General features: G+C 40.9%; 1 long non-coding RNA gene across 1 annotated transcript; it reads right to left on the minus strand.

The window, feature by feature from the left end:
* Window positions 1-2,863: 2,863 nt before the first annotated feature.
* Window positions 2,864-5,402, minus strand: LOC123730822 (uncharacterized). Its single transcript, XR_006762266.1, has 3 exons — window positions 5,364-5,402; window positions 3,200-3,278; window positions 2,864-3,061 (listed from the first exon to the last, which is right to left on the minus strand). It is a non-coding gene; the product is annotated as an uncharacterized lncRNA (long non-coding RNA).
* Between the last annotated feature and the right edge of the window lie 12,670 nt (window positions 5,403-18,072).

The raw sequence follows: 18,072 nt of genomic DNA on the forward strand, positions 1-18,072 counted from the left end.
ACCGTAATCAGATTATTGCTTTTTCAGTGAAGCTTTTTTTAAATCTGTCACAGCGGTTGCATTACTATCCTGTTATGGATAGGGGGCAGTATTTTCACGGCCGGATAAAAAACGTACCCGATTTAATCTGATTATTACTCCTGCCCAGAAACTACAATATGCATATAATTATTAGCTTTGGATAGAAAACACTCCAAAGTTTCTAAAACTGTTTGAATGGTGTCTGTGAGTATAACAGAACTCATTTGGCAGGCCAAAACATGAGAAGATTCTGTTCAGGAAGTACCCTGTCTGACCATTTCTTCCCCTTCTTGATTATCTCTATCCATTACAAAGGATCTCTGCTGTTACGTGACACTTCCTACGGCTTCCATGGGCTCTCAGAGCCCGGGAAAAAGCTGAATGACGTAATTCAAAGCCCTGGCTGAAACACACGAGCGCTTTTGCTAAGTGGTCTATCAGCGGACAAAGGGCTTCATGCTCGTGCACGATACGACACCATGATTTTATTCTATCGTCTCTGAACGGATTCAACGACTCCGGTCGGAATATTATCGCTTTTTTACGAGAAAATTGATTTTAAACAGCGGTTGACATGCTTCGAAGTACGGTAATGAAATATTTAGAAATCTTTTGTCACGAAATGCGCCATGCGCGTGACCCTTATTTACCATTCGGATAGTGTCTTGAACGCACGAACAAAACGTCGCTGTTGGAACATAACTATGGATTATTTTGGACCAAACCAACATTTGTTATTGAAGTAGAAGTCCTGGGAGTGCATTCTGACGAAGAACATCAAAGGTAATCAAACTTTTCTAATAGTAAATCGGAGTTTGGTGAAGGCTAAACTTGCTGGGTGTCTAAATAGCTAGCCCTGTGATGCCGGGCTATCTACTGAGAATATTGTAAAATGTGCTTTCCCCGAAAAGCTATTTTAAAATCGGACATATCGAGTGCATAGAGGAGTTCTGTATCTATAATTCTTAAAATAATTGTTATGTTTTTTGTGAACGTTTATCGTGAGTAATTTAGTAAATTCACCGGAGGTTTGCTAGTTCTGAACGTCACATGCTAATGTAAAAAACCTGGATTTTGATATAAATATGAACTTGATTGAACAAAACATGCATGCATTGTATAACATAATGTCCTAGGGTTGTCATCTGATGAAGATCATCAAAGGTTAGTGCTGCATTTAGCTGTGGTTTTGTTTTTTGTGACATTATATGCTAGCTTGAAAAATGGGTGTCTGATTATTTCTAGCTGGGTACTCTGCTGACATAATCTAATGTTTTGCTTTCGCTGTAAAGCCTTTTTGAAATCGGACAGTGTGGTTAGATTAACGAGAGTCTTGTCTTTAAAATGGTGTAAAATAGTCATATGTTTGAAAAATGGAAGTTTGGGGATTTTTTGAGGAATTTGTCATTCGCGCCACGCCTATTATTGGATATTGAAGCAGGTGTTCCACTAGCGGAACGTCTAGATGTAAGAGGTTATCTAAAGTTCCATGTATAACACTTGTATTTTCATGAACATTTATGATGAGTATTTCTGTAAATTGATGTGGCTCTCTGCAAAATCACCGGATGTTTCTGGAGCGAAAAGATTACTGAACATAACGCGCCAATGTAAACTGAGATTTTTGGATATAAATATGAACTTTATCAAACAAAACATACATGTATTGTGTAACATGAAGTCCTATGAGTGTCATCTGATGAAGATCATCGAAAGTATGTGATTAATTTTCACTCTATTTCTGCTTTTTGTGACTCCTCTCTTTGGCTGGAAAATGGCTGTGTTTTTTTGTGTGTTGGCGCTGACCGAACATAATCATATGTTTTGCTTTCGCCGTAAAGCCTTTTTGAAATCAGACACTGTGTGTGGATAAACAAGAAGTTAAGCTTTAAAATGGTGTTTAATACTTGTATGTTTGAGGAATTTTAATTATGAGATTTTTTTTGTTTTGAATTTGCCGCCCTGCACTTTCACTGGCTGTCGTCATATCGATCCCGCTAACGGGATCAAGCCATAACAGTTTTTAAAAGTAAAACGTTTCGTATGAATTGTCTAAAACTTTGAGCTTATTTACAACATGATGCATAAATTACACTGAATCAAACTTTATCTAAAGTAGGTAGAAATTCATAATTTTATGTAAAAGAAGTGTGATTATGGTATTAATATTCCTTCTCATTAATGCCATTGCTCAATAATGTCTGACAGCAATACAAAGTACATAATTTCAACACATCAAGATAAACTTGGTCTGAGACTTTACACATTAAAAAGCTGTTATCAATGTTATCAATATTAGTCACTGAGAAAAGTACATTAAGTAATAAAAAATCTCTAAATGGCAAAACCCCACAGAAAAAGAGCAGAAGCATAAACTATCCTATTTATCATCAATATACATAATTATCATTACAAGGAAAGAGAATTCAACTCCAAATGTACTCAAAAGTTAAAGCTATGGAAAACATTCTGGATATGATAACAATATGATAGCAATATAATATGAGAATAGAGGTGTGAGGCCTAGCTTTGGTTTGATGCTGTAGCTCTTCAGTCCAAGTTCTGTTCTGGTTCTCTTCAGTCCAGGTTCTGTGGTGGTTTTCTTCAGTCCAGGTTCTGTTTTGGTTCTCTTCAGTCCAGGTTCTGTGGTGGTTTTCTTCAGTCCAGGTTCTGTTTTGGTTCTCTTCAGTCCAGGTTCTGTGGTGGTTTTCTTCAGTCCAGGTTCTGTTTTGGTTTTCTTCAGTCCAGGTTCTGTGGTGGTTCTCTTCAGTCCAAGTTCTGTTTTGGTTCTCTTCAGTCCAGGTTCTGTTTTGGTTCTCTTCAGTCCAGGTTCTGTGGTGGTTCTCTTCAGTCCAGGTTCTGTTTTGGTTCTCTTCAGTCCAGGTTCTGTGGTGGTTCTCTTCAGTCCAGGTTCTGTTTTAGTTATCTTCAGTCCAGGCTCTGTGGTGGTTTTGTTCAGTCCAGGTTCTCTTCAGTTCTCATAATTGGAGGGTTGAGCGTCTCCCTGAGGGTCTGTATCACTGGGGGAGTCCCTCACACTCTGAAATAAAAGGAAACATATTAGCACATTGAGACACAATGAGACACAGTTTTTCAAAACACAGTTAAATACTATATAAAACACAAACACACTCACAAACAAAAAACCACATACATTAATTAATTATAAGAGACTTACTGTCAGAGTGTCGTACTCTGGTGACCTGGTCCTTATGTTCAGAGCTGTGCACATGTCACTGTTAGGGTCAGTGTGGACACTGTGGAGAGAGATTGAGAGTGAGGGAGAGAGAGAAATTGAGAGAGAGAGAGAGAGAGAGAGAGAGAGAGAGAGAGAGAGAAAGACAGACAGAAAAACTCTCAATACCATGTAAAATACAAACACACAAATTAAGCGTCAGCTGGAGTGGTGGAATCGCGTTCTCTGGAGGGGTGAATCACGCTTCACCAGGCCTTATCGCTCAACATCAGTCACCAACCTCACTAATGCTGTTGTGGCTGAATGAAAGCAAGTCCCTGCAGAAATGTTCCAGCATCTAGTGGAAATCCTTCCCAGAAGATTGGAGGTGGTTATAGCAGCAAAGTGGTGACCAACTCCATGTTAATGCCCATGATTTTGGAATGAAATGTTCTGTGAGCAGGTGTCCACATAATTTTGGTCATGTTGTGAATATACACTGAGTGTACAAAACATTAAGGACACCTTCCTAATAATGAGTTGCACCCCCCACTTTTGCCCTCAGAACAGCCTCTATTTGTCAGGGCATGGACTTACAAGGTGCCGAAAGCATTCCACAGGGATGCTGGCCCATTGCTTCCCAAAGTTGTCAAGTTGGCTGGATGTCCTTTGGGTGGTGGACCATTCTTGATACACACAGCGTTTGATGGGTGGCTACTTTAAAGAATCTCAAATATAAAATATATTTTGATTTGTTTAACACTTTTTTGGTTACTACATGATTCCATTTGTGTTATTTCATAGTTTTGATGTCTTCACTATTATTCAACAATGTAAAACTAGTACAAATAAAGAAAAACCCTGGAATGAGTCGGTGTATCAAAACTTTTGACTGGTACTGTATATAGTGTGTAATGTGAATATTTATGTTGTATTATACAGGGCACATTTGAAAAAGAGACCTAGTTCTCAATATGTCCTCCATGTTAAAATAAAGGTTAAATAAACATTATTTGGGTATGAGTATGATAAAAGGTACCTCTACATGGGATCTCCAGTCTCCCTTCTAACCCTCTATGTCCCCAAAGAGTGACACCTACCTGGGAAGGTCAGTCAACAGTTAGGGAGTCAAGAGCCACGCCATGTTGGAGACCATAGCACTCATTCTATATGACATCACATTCTCACTAAACAATGATGTAATCTATTCTCTAACTACTAGTTCGACAAAATCGTGGACTGTTATTCTTCTAAGGACAAATTGCTTTAAATCAGGCAATAATCTCACTACTTGGTCTGATCTTGTTAAAACCTCTTTGGGCTCGACAACATCCGGTGAAATTGCAGAGCGCGAAATTCTAAATACAAAAATCGTAATATTAAACATTCATGAAAATACAAGTGTCTTACATCGTTTTTAAGCTTACCTTCTTGTTAATCCAACCGCATTGTCAGATTTCAAAAAGGCTTTACGGCGAAAGCATAACATGCGATTATCTGAGGGCTGCGCCCCACATACACAACATTTTTCAAACCAGCAGAGGCGTCACAAAAATCAGAAATAGCAATAAAATAAATCACTTACCTTTGAAGATCTTCCTCTGTCTGCAATCCCAAGGGTCCCAGCTACACAACAAATGGTCGTTTTGTTCGATAAAGTCCTTCTCTATATCCCCAAAAAAGTCAGTTTAGTTGGTGCGTTTGATGCAGAAATCCACCCGTTCCACTCGCTCAACATGCAGACAAAAGAATCCCAAAAGTTACGGGTAAACTTCGTCCAAACAAGTCAAACAACGTTTCCAATCAATCCTCAGGTACGCTAATATGTAAATAAACTATAACATTTAAGACAGAATGTAGTATGTTCAATACCGGAGATAAATAACGAAGTGCGCGCCCTCATTCACGCACGCCACAAGACGAGTCCTACTGAGGGACACTGAAAAAACTACAACTACTTCTTCATTTTTCAAAAAACAAGCCTGCCTGAAACCCTTTCTAAAGCTTGTTGAAATCTAGTGGAAGCCATAGGAACTGCAATCTGGGAGGATTTCTTTTGAATATCCCATAGGCAAGCATTGGAATGGCCTGTGACCTCAAACAATTTTTTTTACGGATGGATTCTCCTCTGGTTTTTTGCCTGCCATGTCAGTTCCGTTATAGTCACAGACATTGGTTTAACAGTTTTAGAAACTTCAGAGTGTTGTCTATCCAATGCTATCAATTATATGCGTATCCTAGCTTCTGGGCCTGAGTAACAGGCAGTTTACTTTGGGCATATCAGTCATCCGAACTTCTGAATACTGCCCCTAGCCCTAAGAAGTTTTAACTGTGAGATGTATTATTATCAACGATTGAACATTCCGTAATGTTCCGTCCCTCAGTGTTCTGGAATGGAATGCCATCACTGACTGAATTACCCTCCACACTCCAAACATCCATGTTATGTCATATTGTGTTGTGTCTGTGTGTTTTAAAAAATGACAATAACTAATATTTAATGTAACTTGTTGTGTGTCTAGGAGCTGGACATTGCTCCTTCTGAAAGTGTCTGTGTATATTTTGAGCATTCATGATGATGGTGATGAAGGTGAATTAACCACTATTGCTATACCAATGTAAATGTCTTATTTGTAATTACTGTATGTACTTACTGTAGAAGAGGTGCAATTTTGAAAGCTTTCCATTTTGTCTCCACTGAAGATACTGTTATAACAAGGTAAAAACAATGACAATTAAGTTTATTCTGAAAAAAAGTCACACTTCACACTTTAGCTTAAAAAAAAAAGTGATAAAAGCGATAAGAAGGCTTGCATCAAGAGGAACTCTTTCCTGGACATAAAAACAAAAAAATATACAAAACTTATACTATGTGTATCATCTAACAGTACCATATGAAGTAATACAATATAATAGAAACAGATAGAATTACTTTCTTGTTCTTTGCCTTCATACAGCATATAGTCTCACAAGTCTGATGATTGTTTCAGAAATATAACATAAAAACATATAGAATATCTAAAATATAACTGGACCTTGAGGTTGCCTACTTCAGAAATACAACATTTTGGGAAAAAGATATTGGAATCAGTTTACAGTGGTTCCCAAACGTGGGGTCAGGCCCCCATGTGGGGTCCCCTGAGAAAATCTGTACTAATCTAATCAAACAATTATGGAACATAAAAATAAGATATATTTCAATATAAACATCTCCACAGCACCTATCTTCCCTATAGTCCTACATTAAAATGCTATCAACATGCAAACAATACAGTTCTAAAAATGTCACACATTTTTGTTTCATTGCTGATTAGTATGTTTGGTTGTAAGCACAAGAGTAGTTCCCTGCATCCTCACTGCTGACTGGGTCTAGGATCAGACTGTTATAACTGGTGACTGGGTCTAGGATCAGGCTGTTATAACTGCTGACTGGGTCTAGGATCGGGCTGTTATAACTGCTGACTGGGTCTAGGATCAGACTGTTATAACTGCTGACTGGGTCTAGGATCAGACTGTTATAACTGCTGACTGGGTCGAGGATCAGACTGTTATAACTGCTGACTGGGTCTAGGATCAGACTGTTATAACAGCTGACTGGGTCTAGGATCAGGCTGTTATAACTGCTGACTGGGTCTAGGATCAGGCTGTTATAACTGCTGACTGGGTCTAGGATCAGGCTGTTATAACTGCTGACTGGGTCTAGGATCAGACTGTTATAACAGCTGACTGGGTCTAGGATCAGACTGTTATAACTGCTGACTGGGTCTAGGATCAGGCTGTTATAACTGGTGACTGGGTCTAGGATCAGGCTGTTATAACTGCTGACGGGGTCTAGGATCAGGCTGTTATAACTGCTGACTGGGTCTAGGATCAGGCTGTTATAACTGCTGACTGGGTCTAGGATCAGGCTGTTATAACTGGTGACTGGGTCTTGGATCAGGCTGTTATAACTGCTGACTGGGTCTAGGATCAGACTGTTATAACTGGTGTCTGGGTCTAGGATCAGGCTGTTATAACTGGTGACTGGGTCTAGGATCAGGCTGTTATAACTGGTGATTGGGTTGGTCAGACGTTGTCCGTTCTTGTACCATATGTAGGTGGGGTTGAGACCGACTGTACATTTGGTTCTACATCTCAGTGTGACTCTCTCCCCCTCTGACACAGACGTAGGATCCATCTCCAACAGGATATCTAAGAGGAAACATCAGTCATATTTGACTCCAGACAGGCTTGTCATGTGATTAGACTTGTCCTATTACAGTACTAACTGTAGGTGGAGTATTACCTGTGACAGTCAACATCACACCAGGAAGACCAGAAAATCTCCCCTCATCTGTTGTTAGTAATCTGAATTTGTATTCAGCTGAGTCCTTCTCTGTCAGGTCTGTTATTGTCATGGTGTGGTGGTTCTCTGTGTTCCTATTGTACTCCACACGACCTGCATACTCTGGATATGAACTGAGATCTACAGGGTGTTTCTGTGTAAACCAGAATGAACCTTGTTCTATATAACTAGTGGGATGAGTGTAAGAGCAGGATATGTTCACTGTGGAGCCCTTCAAGACACAGATTCTCCTCTTGGTGTAAGTCACTCTCCAGCAGTTGAGACCCTGAGCACCTTTAGGTGCAAAGTAAAGAAGTAAACTTTTCATTTCAAGTCATTTCAGTATAAATCATAACCATTTTAGCTGTTGGTATTGCTAGAGGGAAACACTGTGTTTGAATCAACACTTTTTTTTCCCACTCACACATTGCAGGAGAGTGGAGATCATCATGGCCTTTTACAGCACAGGAGTAACTGTCTACATAAATACTTGAGACTGGGTCTTTGTACTGGGGGGGAGGTGCTCTCATCTCGACGTTGTCCGTTCTTGTACCAGATGTAGGTGGGGTTGTCAGTCAGAGTACAGGTGGTGATACAGGTCAGTGTGTTGTCATATATCCTCTCCACCTTTAGATATGAAACAATAATGGAGGAAGTCTGTCAGTCACCACCTTTTCACTGTTCTCATAGAACATGTAATAAATAACTTGAGTTGTACTATACTATTTATGCAGTACCTGTGAGACTGAGAGTGAATCCATATGAATATTTCCATTCTGAATACTGGGTTGTTTTATATCTGAAGTAATATGTTGCTATGTCACTCTCTCTCAGGTCTGTGATTCTCAGGATGCAGTCTTTCTCTGTAGTTCCACTGTACTCCACACGACCTTCATACTTAGGGTCCCATCTCAGATCATAAGGCTCATGATTCAACCATTTGTTATACCAGACTATCTCTGTGACTTGGGTCACACTGGGAACAGGACAGCGCATGTCCACTGATGACCCCTTTAAGGCACAGACACTCCTCACAGTATTTTGTCCCAGAACACCTGAAACACAGTGTCACAGGACTCAACCATGAGAGAACTTCATCTGTGACATCAAGACTATAAAAAAACAGACATTACAATATTACATCCAAATGCATGTAAACATGTACAGGATACTGTAGGACCCATCTACTCTAATGTACAATCCCTTATATCATTCTAGTATTCATGTCAGTATACATCATGGAAGTAAAAAGCACTGGTGGCAAGAGTTGGGGCCAATCCCTTTTCAATTCCAGTCAATTCACAAAGTAAACCAAATTCCAATTCCACATTTTCTAAATGTTCCTAATTGAAAAGCATTGAAAATAATTGGAATTTGAATGTCAGTCTACTTCCTGAATTGAGTGGAATTGAAATGGAATTGACCCCAACCCTGCTGGTGGTTGACAAGATTATACTGCTGCTGCTGCTGACGTGCAGAAGTGTGAATGGAAACCAGGGATAAGAATCACTCAGTGAGGTGTGAAAGATAACTATTTAAAGTGAAGTGGAGACTCCTAACAGAACACACCAGAATAACATTATGATTCTTATCCTTTTAGAAATGTCTGTAGATTATTAAACAGAGCAACTTAAAGATAAGAATGAGACCATACCTGCTACAGACCAGAGAATGACCACCAACACACTTCCTGCTGTTCTCAAGGCCATTGTTGCATCTCCCACCCTGCAGTCTTAGAAACATAAACAACAACTCACTCTATAGCTGGTGAATAACTCCACCTGATACATTGAAGTAGAAACTGTAAATGGTGTACAGGGCCTCATTACTGAAAATGAACCAGGCTCATATTGTGTTGTGTTGTATTGTGCTATATGGTTGTCTATGTGAATACTGTCTGTCTGTAAGTCTATTGCACTATGTATGTAATGTGTGTGACGTGTTGCATGTCTGTCTACGTCTGTCTATTTAAGATGACATGTTGTATGGTTTCAATAAAGTCATTATCATAAAAAGCATCAACAACAACAACCACTTATTGAACAGATGTGTAGAACTGTAAACACATATTTCTACATTGATTGTTCTGAAGTTGTTTTATTCTCAGAACCCCAAATATAGGAGGATAAATGTTCAAACCTCTACGGTCCGTCAAGCTGTACAGCAGCCTAAAGACTGACCACCAGGTTCAATGATAGCTCCTATCCCCAAGCTGTGAGGATAAACAGCAAGTGACTCAGACAGACAGTCACTCACTCGCACGCACGCACGCACGATTGCACGAACGCACACACACACACACACACACACACACACATACAAACAAATACAGAAAACATCTGTAGGAAGGCCAAAAAGGCCATCAACGTCTAGAGAGCTGGTTGTTATCGATGTAGAAAAGTTAAAACACATCCTACACAGTATAGATGTCAACCCTACTCCCTATCAGTCTGGTCCTGAAGGGCCCTCAGATAAATACACTGTTTCACACACACACACACACACACACACACACACACACACACACACACACACACACACACACACACACACACTATATTTCCAGATATTATCAAGAGTACCTACAGAGTGAAGTGAAGGGGAGAGGTCTTGTACAGTGAGTTAACTGACTGGTAGTGAGTGGGAACTGCTAGTAAGTGTCAGTTCTGTGGTTGATACATATTTATAGTAGTCAGAACACAAGTAGCTGATACAGAACTGTCCTTTCCTTCCTCTTTAAGACATTAACTTGTCTGTTCCAGTGTTCTAGCCTAGAGCTCTCCCTACTGGCATCTCAACATTACTGCAGCCTCCTAATAATAATGTCCTCAATAACGTTGGACTAATAACAACATAACAAACTGACAATACATCAGATAGAATGGTGAAACACAACACTGTCTACTTGACAAAGTCACATTGAAGCACACAAACACTGATGTCTGTAGTATTACAACATACCACTATCATATTATGTTACACTGTTGACCCTTGTGTACAGTACTGGTAGTAGCATTAGTTAGCAGAGGAATCAGTATCATCATCACCATAGCCTGCTGTATTGACTGCTGCTGTCCATATACTGTATAGTCTAATGTAGCCTGTTATCCATATATAGTCTAATGTAGCCTATTATCCATATATATTCTAATGTAGCCTGTTATCCATATATAGTCTAATGTAGCCTGTTGTCCATATACAGTCTAATGTAGCCTGTTATCCATATATAGTCTAATGTAGCCTATTATCCATATATATTCTAATGTAGCCTGTTATCCATATACAGTCTAATGTAGCCTGTTATCCATATATAGTCTAATGTAGCCTGTTATCCATATATAGTCTAATGTAGCCTGTTATCCATATATAGTCTAATGTAGCCTGTTATCCATATATAGTCTAATGTAGCCTATTATCCATATATATTCTAATGTAGCCTGTTATCCATATACAGTCTAATGTAGCCTGTTATCCATATATAGTCTAATATAGCCTGTCATCCATATATAGTCTAATGTAGCCTGTTATCTATATATAGTCTAATGTAGCCTGTTATCCATATATAGTCTAATGTAGCCTGTTATCTATATATAGTCTAATGCAGCCTGTTATATATATATAGTCTAATGTAGCCTGTTATCTATATATAGTCTAATGTAGCCTGTTATCCATATACAGTCTAATGTAGCCTGTTATCCATATATAGTCTAATGTAGCCTGTTATCTATATATAGTCTAATGTAGCCTGTTATCCATATACAGTCTAATGTAGCCTGTTATCCATATATAGTCTAATGTAGCCTGTTATCCATATATAGTCTAATGTAGCCTGTTATCCATATACAGTCTAATGTAGCCTGTTATCCATATATAGTCTAATGTAGCCTGTTATCCGTATATAGTCTAATGTAGCCGGTAATCCATATATAGTCTAATGTAGCCTGTTGTCCATATATAGTCTAATGTAGCCTGTTATCCATACATAGTCTAATGTAGCCTGTTATCCATATGTAGTCTAATGTAGCCTGTTATCCATATATAGTCTAATGTAGCCTGTTATCCATATATAGTCTAATGTAGCCTGTTATCCATGTATAGTCTAAAAAAACACGTTATCCATATATAGTCTAATGTAGCCTGTTATCTATATATAGTCTAATGTAGCCTGTTATCCATATATAGTCTAATGTAGCCTGTTATACATATATATTCTAATGTAGCCTGTTATCCATATATAGTCTAATGTAGCCTGTTATCCATATATAGTCTAATGTAGCCTGTTATCCATATATAGACTAATGTAGCATGTTATCCATATATAGTCTAATGTAGCCTGTTATCATATATAGTCTAATGTAGCCTGTTATCCATATATAGTCTAATGTAGCCTGTTATCCATATATAGTCTAATGTAGCCTGTTATCCATATATAGTCTAATGTAGCCTGTTATCCATATATAGTCTAATGTAGCCTGTTATCCATATATAGTCTAATGTAGCCTGTTATCCATATATAGTCTAATGTAGCCTGTTATCCATGTATAGTCTAAAAAACCATGTTATCCATATATAGTCTAATGTAGCCATGTGCTCCACATGGGACCAACACGGCTCTGGGATTTTCTTTGCGAAGTCTGGCTTGTACTCCTTGGTGCTTGCACTTCATGTTGGCCCCATTGTCATAAGCTTGCCCTCTGCAATCTTCAAATGGAATCTTCATCTCGTTGAGCTTATCTAAGATGACAGTGGACAGATTCAAGCCTGTTGTAACCTCTAAATTCACAAAGCAGAGGAAGTGCTCCTTGATCTCTGGCTTTCCCTTTAAAGCCACGCTTCTCAGAATAATGGACATAGGGCTCCTGGTGACTAATGTCAGGTGTACAGTCCACGATAATGGAGAAGTACTTTGTCTCTTACTTGAGTCACTATTGCTTCCACGATCTGTATCAGTTCATTCTGTTTGCACTTCAAGGTAATGAGCATGTGTCTCTCTATCTTTAATTCTGCTAAGATGATTTTCCATAACGGGGTCAAATTTTGCCATTAATTCAACCTCTTTTAGGAAGTTTCCATTATCTGGTTGGAAGAGTTTGTCTGATGAACCCCTGAATGCTAAGTTTCTTTCAGCCAGAGACTGGGTGATGATACTTATTAAACGTGTAAGGACATCCCGCCATCTCTTTCTTTCAGCCTCCAAAATTGTAATTTGTATCTGGTCAAGAATCTGTCCCCGACTTAGGCGCAGATCAAGTTCTCTCCACTTAATCATATTGCTTGTGTGTTCAGGACTACCCTCATGGTGTTTCAGAATGGCGTTGATATTTGACCAGTCATTCACGCCTTCCCTTATTATTTTGTAGTCTTTTGTAGAAAAGACCTTACAGCAAAAACAATACACAGCGTTGTTTTTAATTGAGTATGAAAGCCAGCTCCTGGTAATCTTTTCTCCATTTAGCCAGCTCCTGGTAATCTTTTCTCCATTTAGCCAGCTCCTGGTGATCTTTTCCCCATTTAGCCAGCTCCTGGTAATCTTTTCCCCATTTAGCCAGCTCCTGGTAATATTTTCTCCATTTAGCCAGCTCCTGGTAATCTTTTCTCCATTTAGCCAGCTCCTGGTAATCTTTTCTCCATTTAGCCAGCTCCTGGTAATCTTTTCTCCATTTAGCCAGCTCCTGGTAATCTTTTCCCCATTTAGCCAGCTCCTGGTAATCTTTTCCCCATTTAGCCAGCTCCTGGTAATCTTTTCCCCATTTAGCCAGCTCCTGGTAATATTTTCCCCATTTAGCCAGCTCCTTATAATCTTTTCCCCATTTAGCCAGCTCCTGGTAATCTTTTCCCCATTTAGCCAGCTCCTGGTAATATTTTCCCCATTTAGCCAGCTCCTGGTAATCTTTTCCCCATTTAGCCAGTTCCTGGTAATCTTTTCCCCATTTAGCCAGCTCCTGGTAATATTTTCCCCATTTAGCCAGCTCCTGGTAATCTTTTCCCCATTTAGCCAGCTCCTGGTAATATTTTCCCCATTTAGCCAGCTCCTGGTAATCTTTTCCCCATTTAGCCAGCTCCTGGTAATCTTTTCCCCATTTAGCCAGCTCCTGGTAATATTTTCCCCATTTAGCCAGCTCCTGGTAATCTTTTCCCCATTTGACAGCTGTCTCTGTAATAAGCCTGAATGGAAACCTCTTCTAGACTTGACTTTAGGGTAAGAAAAATCCAGTCCTGGTTTGAATGGACCTCCGCACACTAACTCAGTCCTCATAGAGTCTGTTAAGACTGGGGGGCCAGTCTGCTGGGTCATTTGGTGGAGCAGCAACTGTTCTATTAGGGTCTGAGCTGCTTGTATCTGATGCTGGCTGTACACCTCTGGTTGTGCTAGTACTGGCTGAGGCTGCCTGTACTTCACCTGGGTCTGTGTTAGTACTTGCTGAAGACGGCTGTATTGGGTTTGTGGTAGTATTTGCTGAAGCCAGCCATACTGGGTCTGTGTTAGTACTTGTATTGTGTCTGTGTTAGTACTTGCTGAAGCCAGCTGCACTGGGTCTGTGTTAGTACTTGCTGAAGCCAGCTGTCCTGGGTCTGTGTTAGTACTGGCTGAAGCTGGATGTGGATCAACTGAGTCTGTGCTTGTACTGGCTGATGATCCAGCATCTCCTCTACTGACAAACTTAAGCATAGCACCTGTAAATTAAAGATATCAATACTATTATTAATTTTATCAGCTGCTTCAGGCCCATTCAAACTGGCTCCCCCAGATTAGCTTTTTATACATTTTAAAATATAAAATACTATTTACACTATGGCTTGGATGAATAATTGATGGTTATTATTTACTGAGAGATGTGTATCCATATTGCCCAGTATGTCCAGCTAATCAACATTTTAAATTACATATATATATCTATAGTCAATGTCAATCCATTGCTTTCCATAATGCATTAGTCCAGAGTTGTAACTAAACCTTGACTGAGAGACTAGATAATCATTGTCTTGCTTTAAAATGATGTGCGCATAAGAGGAGTGCCATCACGCCCATATATTGTCTGGACTGGTCACCACAGAGGTTGCCACTGGAAAGCGCAAGTTTCATTTTGTGCACAATCATATGAACACATATGAACGCATGTTCACACGCGACGCGGTTCTCTTTTCCCAAGCTGCAGTTTATAAACACCGTTGCCCGTTAGTGTTTATCAAACTTAATAGATAGTTGTATTTCACTCTCACTTTTGTCAGGCACAAAGTAACAGAACACAGCCCTGGAAGTGGCTGGTAATCAAGCAAGACACAGACAGACCAAGAGATGCACTGCCCAGCTAGGATAACAAGACAGACAGACTAGAGACAGATGCACTGCAAGCTAGCCCATCAATTTAACTTTACATCAAACTTGGAGAGGAGAGAACACAAGTTTAGCTGATTGCTGTTCCCGCAATTCACTCTCATTGTTTTTATTTCTCTTTTTGTGACCAGAAGGATAGTTCCGCTTCATCCTTTCATCGAAGTTGTAAACATTGACACATTGACACTCGCTTTAACACGAGGGGGAGGCGGGGCCCTTGCGTAATTTGTGGGGCCCTACGCAACTTGCGTAGTGAGCGTATAGGGCCGCCCGGCTCTGGATAGGGCAGAGGGGTAGAGCTCCAGACACCAGTAGCAGTATGAACCATTCCCAAAGAAATACAAGAAAGTAGAAATAGTCCATCCAGATCTTCACCACCTAGGAAATCTGTTGGACAACTTATATTATAGTACTCCTGCAATAGTCTAGGGAGTGACACACACACACACACACACACACACACACACACACACACACACACACACACACAGGCATCCAAACGCACACACCTGTACAATGTCTGAACTACTGGGAAATAATCTGGCAAGGTCGAGGTGTGTGTGTGTGTGTGTGTGTGTGTGTGTGTGTGTGTGTGTGTGTGTGTGTGTGTGTGTGTGTGTGTGTGTGTGTGTGTGTGTGTGTGTGTTGTGTGTGTGTGTCTAGCCACTCACGGTTGCATGGTTCAGTATTACCATCTTGTGTCCAATAGGTAGAAATACAAGAAACAACATCAAAGTGGAAATAGTTATGAATCAATGTAAGTTAATAAAACAATCACTTTATTTGTTGCCTAACCTTGAGCTTATTTACAACAGGATGTTTATACTGTACTCAATGTATCTAAAATACATAATAATGAATAATGAATAATTTGATAATAAAACAAGCAATATTATGACACTGAACAATATGGTATTACATAATACAAAATATAAAATGCCCAATAATATTTGACAGCAATACAAAGTAAAACATCTTTAAACACATCAGGAGCAACTCCAGAGCTACAAATATTTAAAAGCTCCTGTCAATATTGTTTATTTTTGTGTCACTAAGACAAGCCAAAACTTAATATGTTATAAAAATCTGGAATTGGCAAAATCCCATAAAAAACAGATAAGCAATACAATCTATAGACAGTATACAGATAAGTACACAAGAAAAGTAGGCCAGTTCAGAAAGGAAACCCGAGTGTCCAATTAGAGACTAGTATCATTCACCACCACCTTATTCTGTGGTCTATTTAAACTGACCGGGTCTGTTCTCACATCAGTCTACTACTGCTACTGTTACTATACGCTGGCTTCTTTTCCTCCACTGACTCTGCTGCTGTAACTACTGTTACTATACGCTGGCTTCTTTTCCTCCACTGACTCTGCTGCTGTTACTACTGTTACTATGCGCTGGCTTCTTTTCCTCCACTGCTGCAGGGATGTGATTGATTGCGAGGATCAACCATGTTGCTGCTCTGTTGTCAGTCAATAGCCGGCTACAAGCTAGCTAAGTAGAACCGTGCATCGAGAGTAACCTATCATACTGCCTACTTGTTTCTTCCCAATACCAGCTTCGAGCTGAGTCAGTGTGCTCCGTGAACCATCATGGAGAATACTCCCTCATCCATACAAGGAAGAAGTAGTCTATGCTAGACTAGCATACAGGCTATGTGTTGCTATACAGTGAGTGAGTAGCAGTGTTTTCTGATCATGAGCAGGAGATTAGCTCCTCCCACCACCCCAGCCTCCACCTGTTAGGTTCTGTGTTCCTGCTGGGGGATTGGTATAGCTTACTGCTACCCTGAAGGAGCAGAGTGTCAGGGATTTCTTCGTCGGAGGACGATATGGTGAAATCATCATCGGAAAATGAGGACCAATATGCAGAAGAGTTGAGATGGTTCATTTTGAACATTTAATAAATTCCAAAACGAACATACAAAATAACAAAAAAACGAACGCACGATACACTGACAGTCCTGTTAGGCTTACACACGCTAAACACGAAACAATCTCCCACAAATACACAGACAAACACACCCAACTAATATAGGACTTCCAATCAAAGGCAACACCACACAGCTGCCTTCAATTGGAAGTCCACCCCAATTAACTCAACATAGAAACAGATCAACCAGACTACACATAGAAATACATCAACATAGACCATAACTCAAAACCCGGAAATAATAAATCAAACGCCCTCCTAACTAACACACCACCCTGAACCATATAAAACAAATATCCTCTGCCACGTCCTGACCAAACTAAAATGACAATTAACCCTTATACTGGCCAGGACGTGACAGTACCCCCCCCTTAAAGGTGCTAACCCCGGAAGCACCTTAAGAAAAACAAGAAAAACAACCCCAAACAACAACAAAACAAAAATTCCCCCCTACTAAAGGGAGGGAAGGGAGGGTGGCTGCCGTCAACGACGGCACTGTGCTACACCCCCCCTCCCCAACCCACCTATATCTGGAGGTGGCTCCGGTTCTGGCCGTTCCAGGCAGTCAGGCCACTCTGGCATCGCCGGCGGGCAGTCGGGGCAGTCTGGCAGCTCGGGGCAGTCTGGCAGCTCGGGGCAGTCTGGCAGCTCGGGGCAGTCTGGCAGCTCTGGCAGCTCGGGGCAGTCGGGGCAGTCTGGCAGCTCGGGGCAGTCTGGCCACTCTGGCAGCTCGGGGCAGTCTGGCCACTCTGGCAGCTCGGGGCAGTCTGGCCACTCTGGCAGCTCGGGGCAGTCTGACCACTCTGGCAGCTCGGGGCAGTCTGGCCACTCTGGCAGCTCGGGGCAGTCTGGCCACTCTGGCATCTCCGGGCAGTCTGGCCACTCTGGCATCTCCGGGCAGTCTGGCCACTCTGGCATCTCCGGGCAGTCTGGCCACTCTGACATCTCCGGGCAGTCTGGCCACTCTGACATCTCCGGGCAGTTTGGCCACTCTGGCAGCTCCTGACTAGTGGGTGGCTCTGGCGACTCTTCACTGACGGGCGGCTCTGGCGATTCCTCACTGACGGGCGGCTCTGGCGACTCTTGACTGACGGGCTGTTCTGGCGACTCTTGACTGACGGGCTGTTCTGGCGACTCTTGACTGACGGGCTGTTCTGGCGACTCTTGACTGACGGGCTGTTCTGGCGACTCTTGACTGACGGGCTGTTCTGGCGATTGTTGACTGACGGGCTGTTCTGGTGACTGTTGACTGGCGGGCAGCTCTGGTGACTGTTGACT

The sequence above is a fragment of the Salmo salar genome, chromosome ssa02 (assembly GCF_905237065.1).
Source record: "Salmo salar chromosome ssa02, Ssal_v3.1, whole genome shotgun sequence".
NCBI classification, from domain to species: Eukaryota; Metazoa; Chordata; class Actinopteri; order Salmoniformes; family Salmonidae; genus Salmo; species Salmo salar.